Source organism: Nicotiana tabacum, chromosome 10, assembly GCF_000715075.1.
Source record: "Nicotiana tabacum cultivar K326 chromosome 10, ASM71507v2, whole genome shotgun sequence".
Classification (NCBI taxonomy): Eukaryota; Viridiplantae; Streptophyta; class Magnoliopsida; order Solanales; family Solanaceae; genus Nicotiana; species Nicotiana tabacum.
The window spans coordinates 144837081-144852025 of record NC_134089.1 but is presented as its reverse complement, the minus strand read 5'-3'; the positions used below and the strand labels follow the sequence as shown (position 1 = coordinate 144852025).

At 31.6% G+C, this 14945-nt stretch overlaps 4 non-coding genes across 4 annotated transcripts; all 4 read left to right on the top strand.

Moving 5' to 3' along the window:
• Positions 1–12703: 12703 nt before the first annotated feature.
• On the top strand, positions 12704–12805 carry LOC142165629 (small nucleolar RNA Z157/R69/R10). The gene has a single exon (XR_012696288.1). It is a non-coding gene; the product is annotated as a small nucleolar RNA Z157/R69/R10 (small nucleolar RNA).
• A 127-nt stretch (positions 12806–12932) lies between these two features.
• Positions 12933–13019, top strand: LOC142165630 (small nucleolar RNA R11/Z151). Its single transcript, XR_012696289.1, has one exon. It is a non-coding gene; the product is annotated as a small nucleolar RNA R11/Z151 (small nucleolar RNA).
• Positions 13020–13117: 98 nt separating this feature from the next.
• LOC142165631 (small nucleolar RNA Z152/R70/R12) lies at positions 13118–13230 on the top strand. The gene has a single exon (XR_012696290.1). It is a non-coding gene; the product is annotated as a small nucleolar RNA Z152/R70/R12 (small nucleolar RNA).
• An 88-nt stretch (positions 13231–13318) lies between these two features.
• LOC142165644 (small nucleolar RNA snoR80) lies at positions 13319–13444 on the top strand. The gene has a single exon (XR_012696298.1). It is a non-coding gene; the product is annotated as a small nucleolar RNA snoR80 (small nucleolar RNA).
• Positions 13445–14945: the final 1501 nt, after the last annotated feature.

Below are 14945 nucleotides of genomic sequence, written 5' to 3'. Positions count from 1 at the left end.
AAACTAAGTCCTTTTCATTGTAAATATAGAGTAGTTTTATTCCATGTACTTCCATTATGTTTCTCTAGCTTAATCAAGTCTAGTCTTGTAGCTTTGATTTATTTTTCTTAAGCATTATTAGGGGGGATCAAGCATTCAAAACTTTCTAGCAAGCAAACAATTCTTTGTACTGGCGTCTCTCCCTCTCGACACCGCGTTGCCTTTCTGTAATAGTTTTCATTAATGCAATCAAGCTTTTTTTCATTCTCAATTCTCATTTCTGTTCTCTCAATTGCTCTTGACATTGGTTTTCCCGTACGACACTAACAATCTCGTCTAGCGTACGGAAGAGACCTCAGTTGGCGGACAGTAACTGCACAGACATCAGTTGCTTAGCTTTACGTCGCCCTTCCAAGGAATCTCAGGAAGACACCGCGTAACAGTATGGACGTATACATATCCATGAACAAGACTCTACCAAATACTGCTCCGTGATCAAAAACTTAAAACTTACGTACAGATACCAACTTTGTCAAGTCCCAAACTATCCCCTAGACGTGATTGACACCCAGCTAACACCACCTGCCAAGCGAACCTTTTTTTAAAAATGTTTAACTATTTACATAAACAGTGGAAGAAAAATTAAGTGCAGGCTAGAAGTATTATTAATAGTTAAAGACAAAATAATTATCACCCAATACATTAGTCAATTTACAGAAAAACCAACAGTCACTCAAACAATAAAACTCTAGCCCAAATCCCACACTAAGACCATGGAGCATCTAACAGAGTAATATGAGTTCAACTGACGGGTACCCAAAGAAAAAGAAAATAACTAACACGAACTAGATAAAGCTGAAACGAAAGCCTCCACGAACAATGCGGTGGCTCAACTCAGCACTAGGATCTACTCGAGCAAACTCGTCAGCCACTAGCTCTATCTCCCACAACGGTATCTGCATAGAGATGCAAGTAAGGAGTGAGTTATACATAAATATAACTCAGTAAGATCCTGAACCCGCCACCTTAAATATCTCTGAAACAAATGTTAGAAAATACAAATACACCACAATAAGAATGATATAATAAACACGATAATTATACAATAACTCAATATATGTATCAACAGAGTTAATAAGAATTAACCAACAAGAGTACACACTAAGGACTTGTCATAATTGCGGTGAAAGAAATTAACAGATATTTTTACGAGTTCATAACGACACCATAATGCCTCAAATATGTAATGGAGCATACACAAAGCTCGCTAAAGCATACACAATACCCCAAATATATCCAGAAGCATACACAATGCTCGGGTAATGTACAAAGGCATACAATATGCTCCAACATCAAGGCTCAGAACCGTATCAAACTCAACAATAAGGCTCACAGCCATATCAAACTATCAAACTCAACATCATGACTCACAACCGTATCAAACTCAACATCATGACTCACAACCGTATCAAACTCAATAACATAGCTCACAGCCGTATCAAACTATCAAACTCAATATCATGGGTCACAGCCGTATCAAAGCATCAAACTCAACATCACGGCTCACAGCCATATCACGCCATCAAACAACTTAAAAAAATAATTTTTCTACATTATTTATAAAATAATATATTTGCGACTAGTCTAAGACCATCAATTCTGTCAAACGCATGTTTGTCCCAACACATGCATCAGGCAGAGAAAAACACATTTTTCAAAATGAATTTTAGAAAAACAAGTATTAAAACTTAATTTTCACTTACCTCGATAATGGAGGGTTTCTTAACTTGGCAACGGCTAGAACACCCACCAAACAACCTCAGATAGCCTCAATCTTGACTAAAATTAATGGTGGTCGCGATTCGTGGCATCGTCGTAAGAACAATATCCATATGCGTCGATTTTCCCAACAAATTTTGCCTATTATCATCGCTTGGCTTCACAAGTTTTATATGCTAATGATGATTATAAGTTCTTCTCTTAAGCAGAGTAGATAAACCATAACAATATATCCTCCTCCATCCTTAGGATGCTGCCGTCAAAGAACCCCAAAGCTACCTCCCTTCGTTGATCTCCAACCGCATTTCAAAAGGCCAAGTGCTTAGTCCTAGGTAATACACGTGAGCAACAAACATATTATGGGCCTAGCTGCTTCTTTTTTTGACCCACATACATCAGAAGTCTTTTTATAAATTATAACCCACTAACATGTGCAATTGTAAAAACTAACCAATTAGTTTATAATTAAAATCTGGTTATTACACAAAACTCCCCAACCTCACTTTTCCCTGATGCTTTGTCTAGCCTCTACAACTTTTTAGGCAAGAGGAGCATCCTCTTATTGTTCAATTTAGCCTAATAACTAGTCTACGTTTAAATTTTAGCCAAAACTTTAAGTAAAATTGTGACATACAACCTATATTAGACTTGAAGGAGAGGGAAAAGGGTTAGATTTGCCTCTGCACTATTCAAAATTGAGTAAATTTGTTGTTCATTAAACTTTAGTTTTATCTTGTAACACGGTTAGGATAAATTCTTATTTTTCCTTGACCTCTAATAAAGCTTTAACCATTAAACGGTAGTTTTACATTGCATTCAAAAGTTAAGGGTTAAATATGAACTTTTTTTCCGAAGAATTTGAACATGTAGCGCTTTAATTAATACTACGGATAAATACGAGAAATTTGCTAATGTTAAAGTTATGGATGAACCAAAATTTAATGTAAAGCAAAATTGAACAGATAATACATGACCAAATTTAGATATTTCCTTTGAAAATAAGATTCGTGAATAGTTCAAAGGCCTAACTGGTACAAAGAATGTATGTTTTCCACAAATAGGATCATTCAATGCCACTGTTTATTTTAATCCTATTAAAAAAATAAAAAATTATTTTGTGTCGGTATTTTAAAGCACGTTGTTAGAATTTTGAAGCACGCTACTAAAATTTTGAAAAATGCCGCCAGAATTTTAAAGCACGCTACTAAAATTTTAAAATATTCTACCATAATTTTAAAGCACGCTGCTAGAATTTGAAGCATGCTACCAGAATTTTGAAGCATCGACTAAATCTGAAAATCTAGCAGCATACTTCAAAATCCTGGCAGCATGCTTTTAAATTTTGGTGTAGGATTATTTTATCAAAATTCTTAACGGGTTCAAACTATAAATAGTAGGTCAAAAAATAGGGTAAAGTACACAAATAGCCATCAAGAGTGGACGATCTTTGAACTTTTGTTCCCGTTTGTCTGATGGGTAAAACTTCAAGTTTAACAAATATTGTCGCTTGCTTGTAATGGGCAATACTTTAACTTTTGATCGTGAAGTTCTGACCATAGGGCAAGGGAGGGTCAAAATTTAAATGCCACCTCAAAAAGTATCATATTTCTTTTTAAAAAACTAGTATTAGAACCCGCGCGACGCGCGAATAACATTAAAAAAATATTATTCATATTATTTTAATAAAATTTCAACTGTTATTTTATATCTTTAATGCAGTGTAACCAAAAATAAAATAATAAAATTAAAAGAAACTAATTATATAGCTTTAATTAACTTTTCTATTTATTATTTTAATTTATTACATTATCGGCTATTTCGTATTATTACATAGATATAAAAGCTTTTATTAATGGGTTAGTATTCTTGTCCATTACTCCATTTTATATATCGATATACATTTTTATTTCTCCTATTTTTTAATTTTTTTTTGTTTCTTATATTGTTAAGAGTTTTTCGAATATTTAATATATAAATAATAATTTTGTATTTCCTACTTTATTTTATTTTTAAAATTTGTGTGCCCTATTTTGTATATTTTTATACTATGATGTTTTGATCAACCTCCCCAACACACCTCAATATCTCAAAAGGGCCAGTAAACCTCGGACTCAACTTCTCTTTCTTCCTGAATCTCATAACGCCCTTCATAGGCGAAATCCGAAGCAGAACCCGCTCTCCAACCATATAGGAAACATCACGAACCTTCCGGTCCGCGTAACTCTTCTGTCTGGACTGGGCTGTACGAAGTCTATCCTGAATCACCTTAACCTTCTCTAAAGCATCATGTACCAAGTCTCCCAATAGTCTAGCCTCACCCGGCTCAAACCAACCCACCGGGGATCTACACCACCTCCCATATAAAGCCTCATACGGTACCATCTGAATGCTGGACTGATAGCTGTTGTTATAAGCAAACTCCGCCAATGGAAAGAACAGATCTCAAGACCCTCCAAACTCAATCACACACGCACGGAGCATATCCTCAAGAATCTAAATAGTGCGCTCGGACTGTCCGTCCGTCTGAGGGTGAAATGTTGTACTCAACTCCAACGGAGTACTTAACTAATGTTAAACGACCCTCCAGAACTGTGATGTAAACTGAGTACCCCTATCTGAGATGATGGACACTGGAATACCATGCAAACGAACAATCTCCCAGATACAAATCTCCGCCAACCGCTCCAAAGAATAAGTAGTGCACACAGGAATAAAATGAGCGGACTTGTTCAGCCGATCCACAATCACCCGAATAGCATCGAACTTTCTCGAAGTCCGTGGGAGCCCAACTACAAAGTCCATGGTGATCCGCTCCCACTTCTATTCCGGAATCTCTATCAGCTGGAGCAACCCACCCGGTCTCTGGTGCTCATACTTCACCTCCTGACAGTTGAGGCACCGAGCTACAAATCCAACTATATCCTTCTTCATTTGCCTACACCAGTAGTGCTGCCTCAAATCCTGATACATCTTCGCGACACCGGGATGAATGGAATACCGCGAGCTATGGGCCTCCTCCAGAATCATCTCCCGAAGCCCTTCAACATTGGGTACACAAATCCAACCTTGCATCCTCAATACCCCATCATCACCAATAGTCACATATCTAGCATCACTGTGCTGACCTTGTCCTTGAGGACAAGCAAATGAGGGTCATCATATTGCTACTCCCTGATACGATCAAAAAAGGAAGACCGAGAAACCATGCAAGCTAGAACCCGACTGGGCTCCGAAAGATCCAATCTCACAAACTGGCTGGCTAAGGCCCGAACATCCAACGCCATAGGCCTCTCCGATGCTAGTAAATAAGCCAAACTCCCCAAATCATTTACTTTTTTATCTAATGTTTTAATATTTTTTATTTTGTATTACGTCTATTAACGATATTTTTTTCTATTTTATTTTAATTATTGAAAACTTTCTACATGAGAAATTTCTTTCTATTTTTAACATTTCACTGTGTTGCTCAAAGGACTTTTATTATTACATATTTTTATTATGACTTTACTTAATGAGATTCGAGATGTGTAACATTATTTATTATAGATCGTTGCTCTTCACAAATCAAAAATAATTCCTCATCTCAAACTAAAATAAGTATTATTCTTTCAACCTTTTAAACCATGTTAGTTCGTTGTTGTATTATGCAATACTTAGTCTAACTCTTAAATTTAATTTGTTTTCACACTCTTATTTTATAACTATGAATTCATTGATTCAGTAAAATTCAATCGGTTGAGAAGGCAAAAAAGTGGTAAAAGAAGAATAAAATTAAGTTTAGCTATGACAAAACAACACAAAATAATTTTTGTTTAAAAGAAATTTGATTTTTATTTTTCTAAATATTCAATAATTTTGTAACTGTTAAATTACTACTATTTAAATAAATAAAAGTAGTAAAAAAATCTGAATAATTGTATTCATGGCATACCATACAAATAACATCTTCTATTATTTGCAAAAGCAAAAAAAAAAGTGTATAAAAAGGTTTGAAAATAAGCAAATGAGAATTAAGTCATAGTAAAAACAAAGTACAATTCAATTCGACATTATTTCTAGACATATATATCATTTCAAATCATGTTCTTTCAATGCGTACACTAATGAGAAAATAACTCAGGAGATAATCGATATCATCTTATATTACAAAGAAGTTGTTCTTGGTCCTTGGTGCTCTATTTTAAAGAACAATGCATTAAATGGATCCAATCAATCGAGATAATTACTATACAAAGATCTCGGGTTCTCTAAATTTTACAATTGTAGCTATTACTATTTATTTGTAAATATTCTAAAGAGTATTTTCTATGTTCTTTAACCAAACAGGAAGTCTATTGAAATCAAAATAGGCAAAATAAATGATAGATGATATTATAAAATATTTGACTGAAAATTTAAATACAATAATTATCTGTAATTACATATAGTGCATACACATTATACAATTATGAACAACGTAGAATACCTTCATTTTATATCAACTTGATGAACCTTATAATATTCAAATTCACCAGAAAATCATTCTAATTACTTTTAAGAAATGATGATATACTTCTGGAAAATGAATGAATTAAACATTAAGAACAATATCATATCATGGTTATAGAATTTTTTTCAAAGCTTCATAAATAAGAAAGAAACGGAGAATTCACCATGCTACCACTACTTCAATGGCAAAAAAAATACATTAGAGATTGCACAACTTTTAGATGGATCGGACTTGCCTTTTCTTTCCCAGAAAGAAGATTATATATACATGAGTTTAAGCTCATACTCCCTAAAATCTCTCCTAAGAATATTCTAATAATATCATATTCCTATAATATATCATATAGTATCACATCTCTAACAAATATAGATACACAATATATAAATACTATATTTACACATTTACAGATCTTGATTCATAAAAGAAAATCCAACAACAATGAAGCACGAAGAAAAATCAATAAGATCTGCAATTTTTTTTTTAATAGTATCATAATGCTTCTTTGAATCAAACTTGATTTTTGAATCTCAATTCAAAAAAGATTATCTTTCAATTCAAGATTTAAGATTTCAATTCAAAAACTTTTATCCTTCAATTTAAATTTTCTTTATCTCAATTTAAATATGTTTTAATCTAAATTCAATATTTTTATTATAATATTTATTAACTTTTACTTTTAACTTTTCTTATCACACCACTTGACGTGGTTGATTACCTTGTTATTCTTAATTAATTATCTGAGTAATTATTTAACTCTATTTTTTGTTAAGGATAATAGTCTAAAAGATATCCAATAGATATGGCAGTTTAGGAGTCTTTTTTCCTTAAAAATCATTTTTCAAAACATTTGCAAGATTCATTTCAATAAATTTAAACCTCATCATATAAAGTCTGCATTAACAAACAATTAGAATTCAATAATTTAATTACGTCACATGTTTCTAAAAAAAATGTTTTTAGCTCTAAAGTAAAATTTATAATAAATATTTTTTCAATAGTAAGAGATTGTTGGATATGAACTATCGATTTTGTAAGATACAAAATGTTTATGTAAATATTTTTTTCTTAAAAAAGAATACCTACCATAACTGAACTATACACAAATTTAATTAAAGATACTTATAATAATGTATATTGTTCACAAATAAAGTTAGATACAAAACTTGTACTAAATAAAGAATTATTATTTCAACTTAAAATTAGTGTATAAGATTTTCAACGAAATTTTAATTGATTCTTGCTCAAAAAAAGGATACCTAACATAACTGAATTAACACAAATTTAATTAAAGATACCTATTGAAAATTTTGTACTACTACTTCCATTAAATATATTTTCATTTATAATTCAAATTTTTAATGTTGTCTTAAAATTGCCAAGTGACTTTATTTTAGCTTGTCACTTAGCTTAACCACATGTTTCACTACTCTCCTTTTAATATAATATAGATTATCCAAAATATACTTAGAATTATAGGCTATCTAGTGTGGGTGAAGTACACAAATAACCCCCAAAGAGGATGATCTTATATTTTTGCTCCCCTTTTGTTCCATAGGTAGAACTTCAAGTTTAACAAATGTTGCCTCTCTCTTACTCCATGGGCAGTATTTTTAACTTTTAGTTGGGGGTTTGGCATGATTTAACAACTAGGTCCAACAACTGGCATAAAAAAGCCAACCTTTTAGGATTTGGCAATGATAGCGTAAAGTTATTATCACTCTCCTAATGGTTCAACCACCATCTTAAAAATAAGCCCCATCAAAATTATTTTTCTTAAAAATAACAAAAAATATTTAAAATCCTCTCTCTCTCTTCTCTCACAGCAACCATCATCTTAGAAATTAGGTTCCATTTTTTTCAGTAGTATCTGAAAAACTCCTAAATATTTTTTAATTATTTTTCTAATTTCTTTATCTGTATATCCAAATATATAACACAATAATAATTATATTATTTATATATCACAATGTATAACATAATAATAATGTGTATATCAAAAAAGTATATTAAAATTTTATTTTCCTTCTTTGTATATCACATTTCAGATTGAAAACTCAAGTTCAAGATGACTCCACATGTATATCCCCTATTATATCCCGTGTATATCTTTATGTACATCAGTGATATCTCATGTATATCATGTGTATCTGTGTATATCCATGAAAATTTGTGTTATATATACAATATACAATGTGATATACATGGGTACCCATAAAAAAGTGTGTTGTATATATGATATACAAAGTAATATACACATATGTCCTTAAAAACCTGTGTGTGATATACACTGATGTACACGACATACAACGAGATATACACATATCATAGTTGAATTTTTAGGTCTGATTGTTTTACCTAAAATCAGTCTAAATCACTTCTAATCTTGCTCAAATTTTGTATATAGCCTCGTCTAGGTATTTTCAACTAATTTCAATCATACTCACTTGCTCAATCCAACCAAAAAAAGAAGAGAGAAGAAAAATAAGTAGAAATGTATTTTTTCTCTCTTAGTTTTTGTTTTTGATTTTCTCTGATGTAAGATCAACTTTACCTTTTCATCTTACTGTTTTTTTTATAATTTGCAAGAATTTTTACTAAACTATGAGAGCGAAAGAGAAGAGATAAAAGAAGAAATACAAGGAGAAAAATGAGGAGGGAAGCAATGAACAATAAGAGAATTGAATGGTGGAAAAGGGGTGGATGCAGACAGTTTGGGGCCAATTGTTTGAGAGAGAATATATAAGAGAGTAATTTTTTTTTTTTTAGAATTTGGCTATATAATACCAATTGTTTGGGGATGTATTTGTCAAACTTAATATAAGGCAAAAAATTGTCAATTCCTGTTACGTGTTGTCACCTGGTGCCACTTTATCTAACTTGTTAATCTTGAAGTTATGCTAATGGGCAAGCAGAAGTCAAAAGTTAAGGTAAAAATTGCACGAGGCGTCATATTTGATCGTCCCCATTTAACTTATACCCATTTTTTTTATTTTTTTTAACTTGTACCCACTTTTTAAACAACTTTAGACATCTTTCTCCTCCTCATCCTTCATGTTCTTCTCCTTCTTCTTCTCCTTCTCATTCTCCTTCCTTTTCTTGAACTTCTTCTTCTTCTTCTTCTTGTGAATATATTTTAATGTAGTTTATGACGTTTTACCATGGTGAGTTGTTATGACGTTTTATTTTTTACTATTGCTTAGGGTCTTTTCTTCTTATTTTTCTTAATTGCAAAATGGGCTCATTAGATTTATTGTTGTTTTGACAAGTTGATAATTGGGGTTTGTTCCTGATGATATTTGGAGGTTATGTTTCAAATTTGAGCTCATTTGGAGTAGATTTAGGTATTAAATCGTATACTGAATTGTTATAATTCGAAAAATAAATTTTCGTTTCTGGGCAATTTTTACTTTAAACTTATTGGCCTTAAGTGAATGAAAACGTTTGTTGCACTTTAGACTTTTTGGCCTTAAGTGCATCCGAAGTGCAATTTTTCACTTCAGATTTATTAGCCTTAAGTGCATGAAACCATTGGTTGCACTTCAGACCTATTTGGCCTTAAGTGCATTTGAAGTGCAATTTTTTCACTTCAGGCATTTTTTTATAACTTCAGACCCATAAGTTTGAAGTTGAACGTAAAGCGGGTGCGCTTGCAAACTTATTAGCAAAGTGGGTATATGTTCAATTGTGACCCCAAAATCGGATATAGATACAAAAGGGGGTTTTGACACAATTACCCACAAAAACAAAACTATTTACCCTTGTCTACCCATTTATTTTTCTACCCATAAACTAATTACATTTCCTATCCATAGTAGTTTTTGTAGGGAATTTTTTCTTTATTCTCCAATTCTTTTTTATTTCTATGCTTCTTTTCTTCTTCTTTTTCTTTTTTCTTTTCTTTTCTGCTTTTCTTTTTTCTAGTTTTCTTCTTATTTTTTTCTTTTTTTCCTTTTCTAACTTATTTAATTTTTTTATATTGCTTTTTTCTTCATAATCTAATTTTATTTACCGTTTTTACTATTTTTTATTATTGTTTTTTATACGATAAGAAATATTTAGTAAATATTTTTCACATTTTTTAAAATATAACTAGTACAATATACCTTTTATTTTATTTTTCTTTCTCATTTTTTAAATTTAATTATTAAACTGAAATAATATTAGTTGTCACTTGATCTAATATTTTAAGAATCACATTGACTGTTGTTGAGCACCATAAATTACATAATCAGATTTTAAGAATCAACACGTGATTGCCATGCAAACCTTGATCTCCTTCCCTATAAATATCAGTACACACTCTACCATTAGAAGTAATACAACCAGTTATAGAGCAAGAAAACATAATCTACGGCAACCAAATCTCCATATATACTCGTTAGAATAAAAATGATAATAAAATATTTAAAAATAGAACAAAAGTATAAGTAGCGAAAAATACTTCTAGTACCACGTGATACCAATATGGTAAATATGTATACCAACAGAGCATATGATTTCTCTAGAATATTGCTACAACTATCTGCGATTATACTACTCTACCAAAACATTAAAGGACCCAATAAAAGTATGAGAAAATTACATGCTCGTATTGCAAGCTAAATATTCACAAAACAACTTGTTCATTTCGTATATTAAGAGGGTATATAGTTGTATGGGGTCGTTCCAACAATTACCTATAACTATAAAAACTATTAATACACATAATTTATGTCCATCGGCACACAAAAAATCTAGCATTACTGCAACTCATGTTGATATAAATAATTTCCTAATACAATTCACTTAAAATGCAACTAAAACAACCAAAACAATGTTCAAACTACCATATGATACCGGTATGACATATAACTATACCAACATGGTATACCTTTTTACTAGTTAATTTTCGGCAACTATATAACTATACTACTATTACATAACACACATGCATAAAGAGAAAAAAAATAGGGTATCACATATTAATATAATAAGGTATTTCAAGATATTGTACTATATTACTATTATTAAAAGAAAATCAAATATTGTACCAATTAAATGCAGCTAACATAACCAAAAAATAATTCAACTAACATATGATACCAATATAGTATATAGCTATACTAATAGGGTATATAGTTGAAATGAATTGTATACTAAAATGGTATATTTGTATACTATTTGGGTATACAATACAGTATATTGTTACAATATAGCTATATACCCCTACAACATATCGTATACCGTAGCAGTATACTATTAATTAACTGTGTTCTTCTATTTTCAGTGAAAATATTCAATCTTAATCATCTCAAATCAACTTCAAATATGATCAAATTTCAGTATGAATTTCTAGAAGATACTATGAGCAATATTTAATAACACCCACTTTGAATAAAATAAGAAATCTTCAAAAACAAAAATTGAGCTTCAAGCCAACAATGGTAGATATTCAAACACACATAAAAATTCAGATTTGGGAAGCTACACGAAGGTACTTTAAGCAATATTTTATAGCACCCACATCAAATCAAACAATAAATCTTCAAAATAAAATTTTCGTTTTAGAAGCTTCAAGCTCAACAATGGTGGGTCTTCATACACACAAAAAGTATAAGGGAAGCTTGGATTGAACATCTTAATGAAGATCGATCTATTGAAGATTCAGACCTAAAAGTTTGAACTCATACACATAAAGTTCCAATTTTTCTCTTCAGATCTAAATTTGGATCCACTACTTTGTAATATTTCTCTATTGGATAAAGGATAAGACTCACTGAAAGCTTTTTCCTACTTAACTTTCTTGCTAATGATATATGGATGAGAGAATTTAAGAATAAAAGGAATTGCTTATTGGAAGAATATGAGAATTAATGTTGTAAAAGGAAGAAAGAGAAAATAGGGAGAAAAACAGGGGAACATATAAGAAAACTTTAAACTTTAAAATTATAGAGAAACAGTGATAGGGAGGCCGGGTAATTAATATAGGTGGGGTAGGTAGATATTGTAACTATTTTCAAAATGGGTAAAAGCGAGTAAATATTTTGGTTTTTGTGGGTATAAGGTGTAGTTTCCTCCCAAAGTTAAGGACATGTCATATTTGTGCAATTATTTGGCCCAGTGCTGCGAAGCCTATTGACCCAACAACTAAATTGCGATCCAAACTCCAGACGAAGCTCGTATTTCTACAGGCCCATTTGATTTCACTCAAAACCCTAGCGAAAGTTCACCCCGCCCCAACTGTAAACAAAACCCTAGCTGCGTCTAATACTGATACCTCCTATATATACATCTCCTCTCCTCTACATCTTTCATTGGCCCATTTCTGGTACTGCTGTTTGCTGCGTTTCCTTCTTCCTTGTAGCTAAGATTCATTCTCGATTCAGTTCCTTTGTCATGTGTTTTTTTTTTTTATTTTCAGTTTCTTTTTTCCTTTATTCATCTCTTCTTAAAATTTGTTTTGTTTTTTACTTAAATATGTGTGTGGTGAGGAAGCAAATTATGTGGACTAGAGTTTCTGATCCTGGGGATTCATTCCCTTTTGGTTGAAGACAAACCCTTGGCTGTCTGAGCACACACTTTCTTCATCCTTCTTTGTTTTTTTTCCTGAATCAAAAAATTGTATATTTTGAAATACATTTTTATGTTCGTGTTAAAGTCTTTATTATTTGATTTATCTTTTGATATGTTAGTTGTTTTAAATTAGGGGCTTATGATGATAAATCAAATTATCTTAGCGGATTTCAGTGAGGTTTAATTATCAATGATCTGAATGTTACACACACTGAGGCCCTTGAAAATGTTTTACAATAAGTATCTCAAAAGTTATATTTTTCAGTATTTATTATAATTTCATTGGATTTCTTCAATAAGAGATTTAATGGGAAAGATCATGCAGTGATGAGACAAAGCACCGTAGGGGTGTAATAGGGCAGTGGAAGAAGGTTTTGAAAGCCTTTTCCGTGAGCTCATTTAATTAACGACTTCTCCTTCCACTGAGCATAACTTTATTTCCCAAATCATATTGTTTTTCTTATCTTTTTGGATTGAATTAGGTAGATGGAATTATTAGAAGAATATATTGCGCCTATTACCAATTCTGGGGGATAAACAATTCCTCTCAGGCATAATGGCTTAGGCGCCATATTGGAAGTGGTTATATCCTGATTGATGGACTCTTACCTGTGCCATACTATCCTGGAAACGCCACTTACATTTCTTCTCCCAATTGGCTTGTTATGTCAACAATGGCTGGGCAAAATCAATTATTAGAACAAAGAAATGTGATTAAGCTGATAATTATAGGACGATTTAAATTTGAAATGTGCTTTCTGATAGAAGTAGAGGAATAACTAAGCATAGGAACTTCCATATAAATTTGATAAATGAATACTTTATACAAAATATATAGCAGTAATAGTTCTAAAATTTTTGGTAATATCGTTTTACCTCAAATGTCTCGTTCGGGCAAGCGTTTTTCTCTTTGAATTAGTTTTGGACCAAAAATTTGTGCTAGAATTTTTTTCTATTTACACTAGAAACTGTCCTTGAAAAATTGGGAACCTCTAATTTGTCTTAACCCTACAAGTAAAGACTCCTCAGAGAATCAGAAGCGTTCGTATCTCATGATGGTTTAGTATCTACTGAGCTTGGAAGATGTGCCACATTTATGTTAAGATAAAGAGAAGCCTTTTAAACCTTGGGTGGAAATATGACACATATTTTGTGTGATTATAAATTAATTTGTAAAGATAAATTATTTCTAAAAAAGAAAATGAGTCATCCTTTGGCAAGGATTAAAAAGAAAATAAATTCACATGAAAAAATAGATGGAATATATAATATTTTCAGGAATCACGTGTGTTTTAGGCTGTGAAACATTCTGTCTCAAAGCGTAAATATGCCAATGCGGAGCTGCCACTGAATATATTGAACCCAAATCAAGCTATTCATACTAAAATAACTAATGTGAATATGTATCATACTAAAAACAAAGTGTTAATTGTGCATCATGTATTTTTACAACAATAATCCCTACCTCGAAGGAGTAGAGAGATTGTTTTCAAAAAAAAAATTCGGTTCAAGAAAATAAAGACAATATTCGTATCACTATAGAAATTATATGAAAAATAAGGATAACATTAAATTCAGAGGAAAGATGCAAAATTCAAGAAAAAAAAAGACAAAAAGAAACAATAGCTAGTAAATAGGTCATGTACTGAAAAGTAAAATAATAAGATACAATATTTCTACTAGCTATCTTAGATAAAAACCCTATTAGACATAATCTTACAAAGGTACAAAGTAAGGTAATACTCGACTATCTCCTAATTTACAATCCTAATATTCGACCTACACATCTTTCTATCAAGTGTCATGTCTTTGGAAATCTGAAGCTTCGCCATATCCTGCCTAATCATTTCTTTCCAATATTTCTTAGGCTGCTCTTTACCTCTTTCGTACCCTTCACATCTTTCTATCAAGTGTCATGTCTTTGGAAATCTGAAGCTTTGCCATATCCTGCCTAATCATCTCTTTTCAATACTTCTTAGGTTGCTCTTTACCTCTTTCGTACCCTTCACAACCAGCCGTTCACACCTCCTTACTGGAGCATCTAGGCTTCTTCTCTGAACATGCCCGAACTATTTGAGCATCGCTTGTCGCATCTTGTCATCAATGGGAGCCATGTACACTTTCTCTCGAATATCATAGTTCCTAA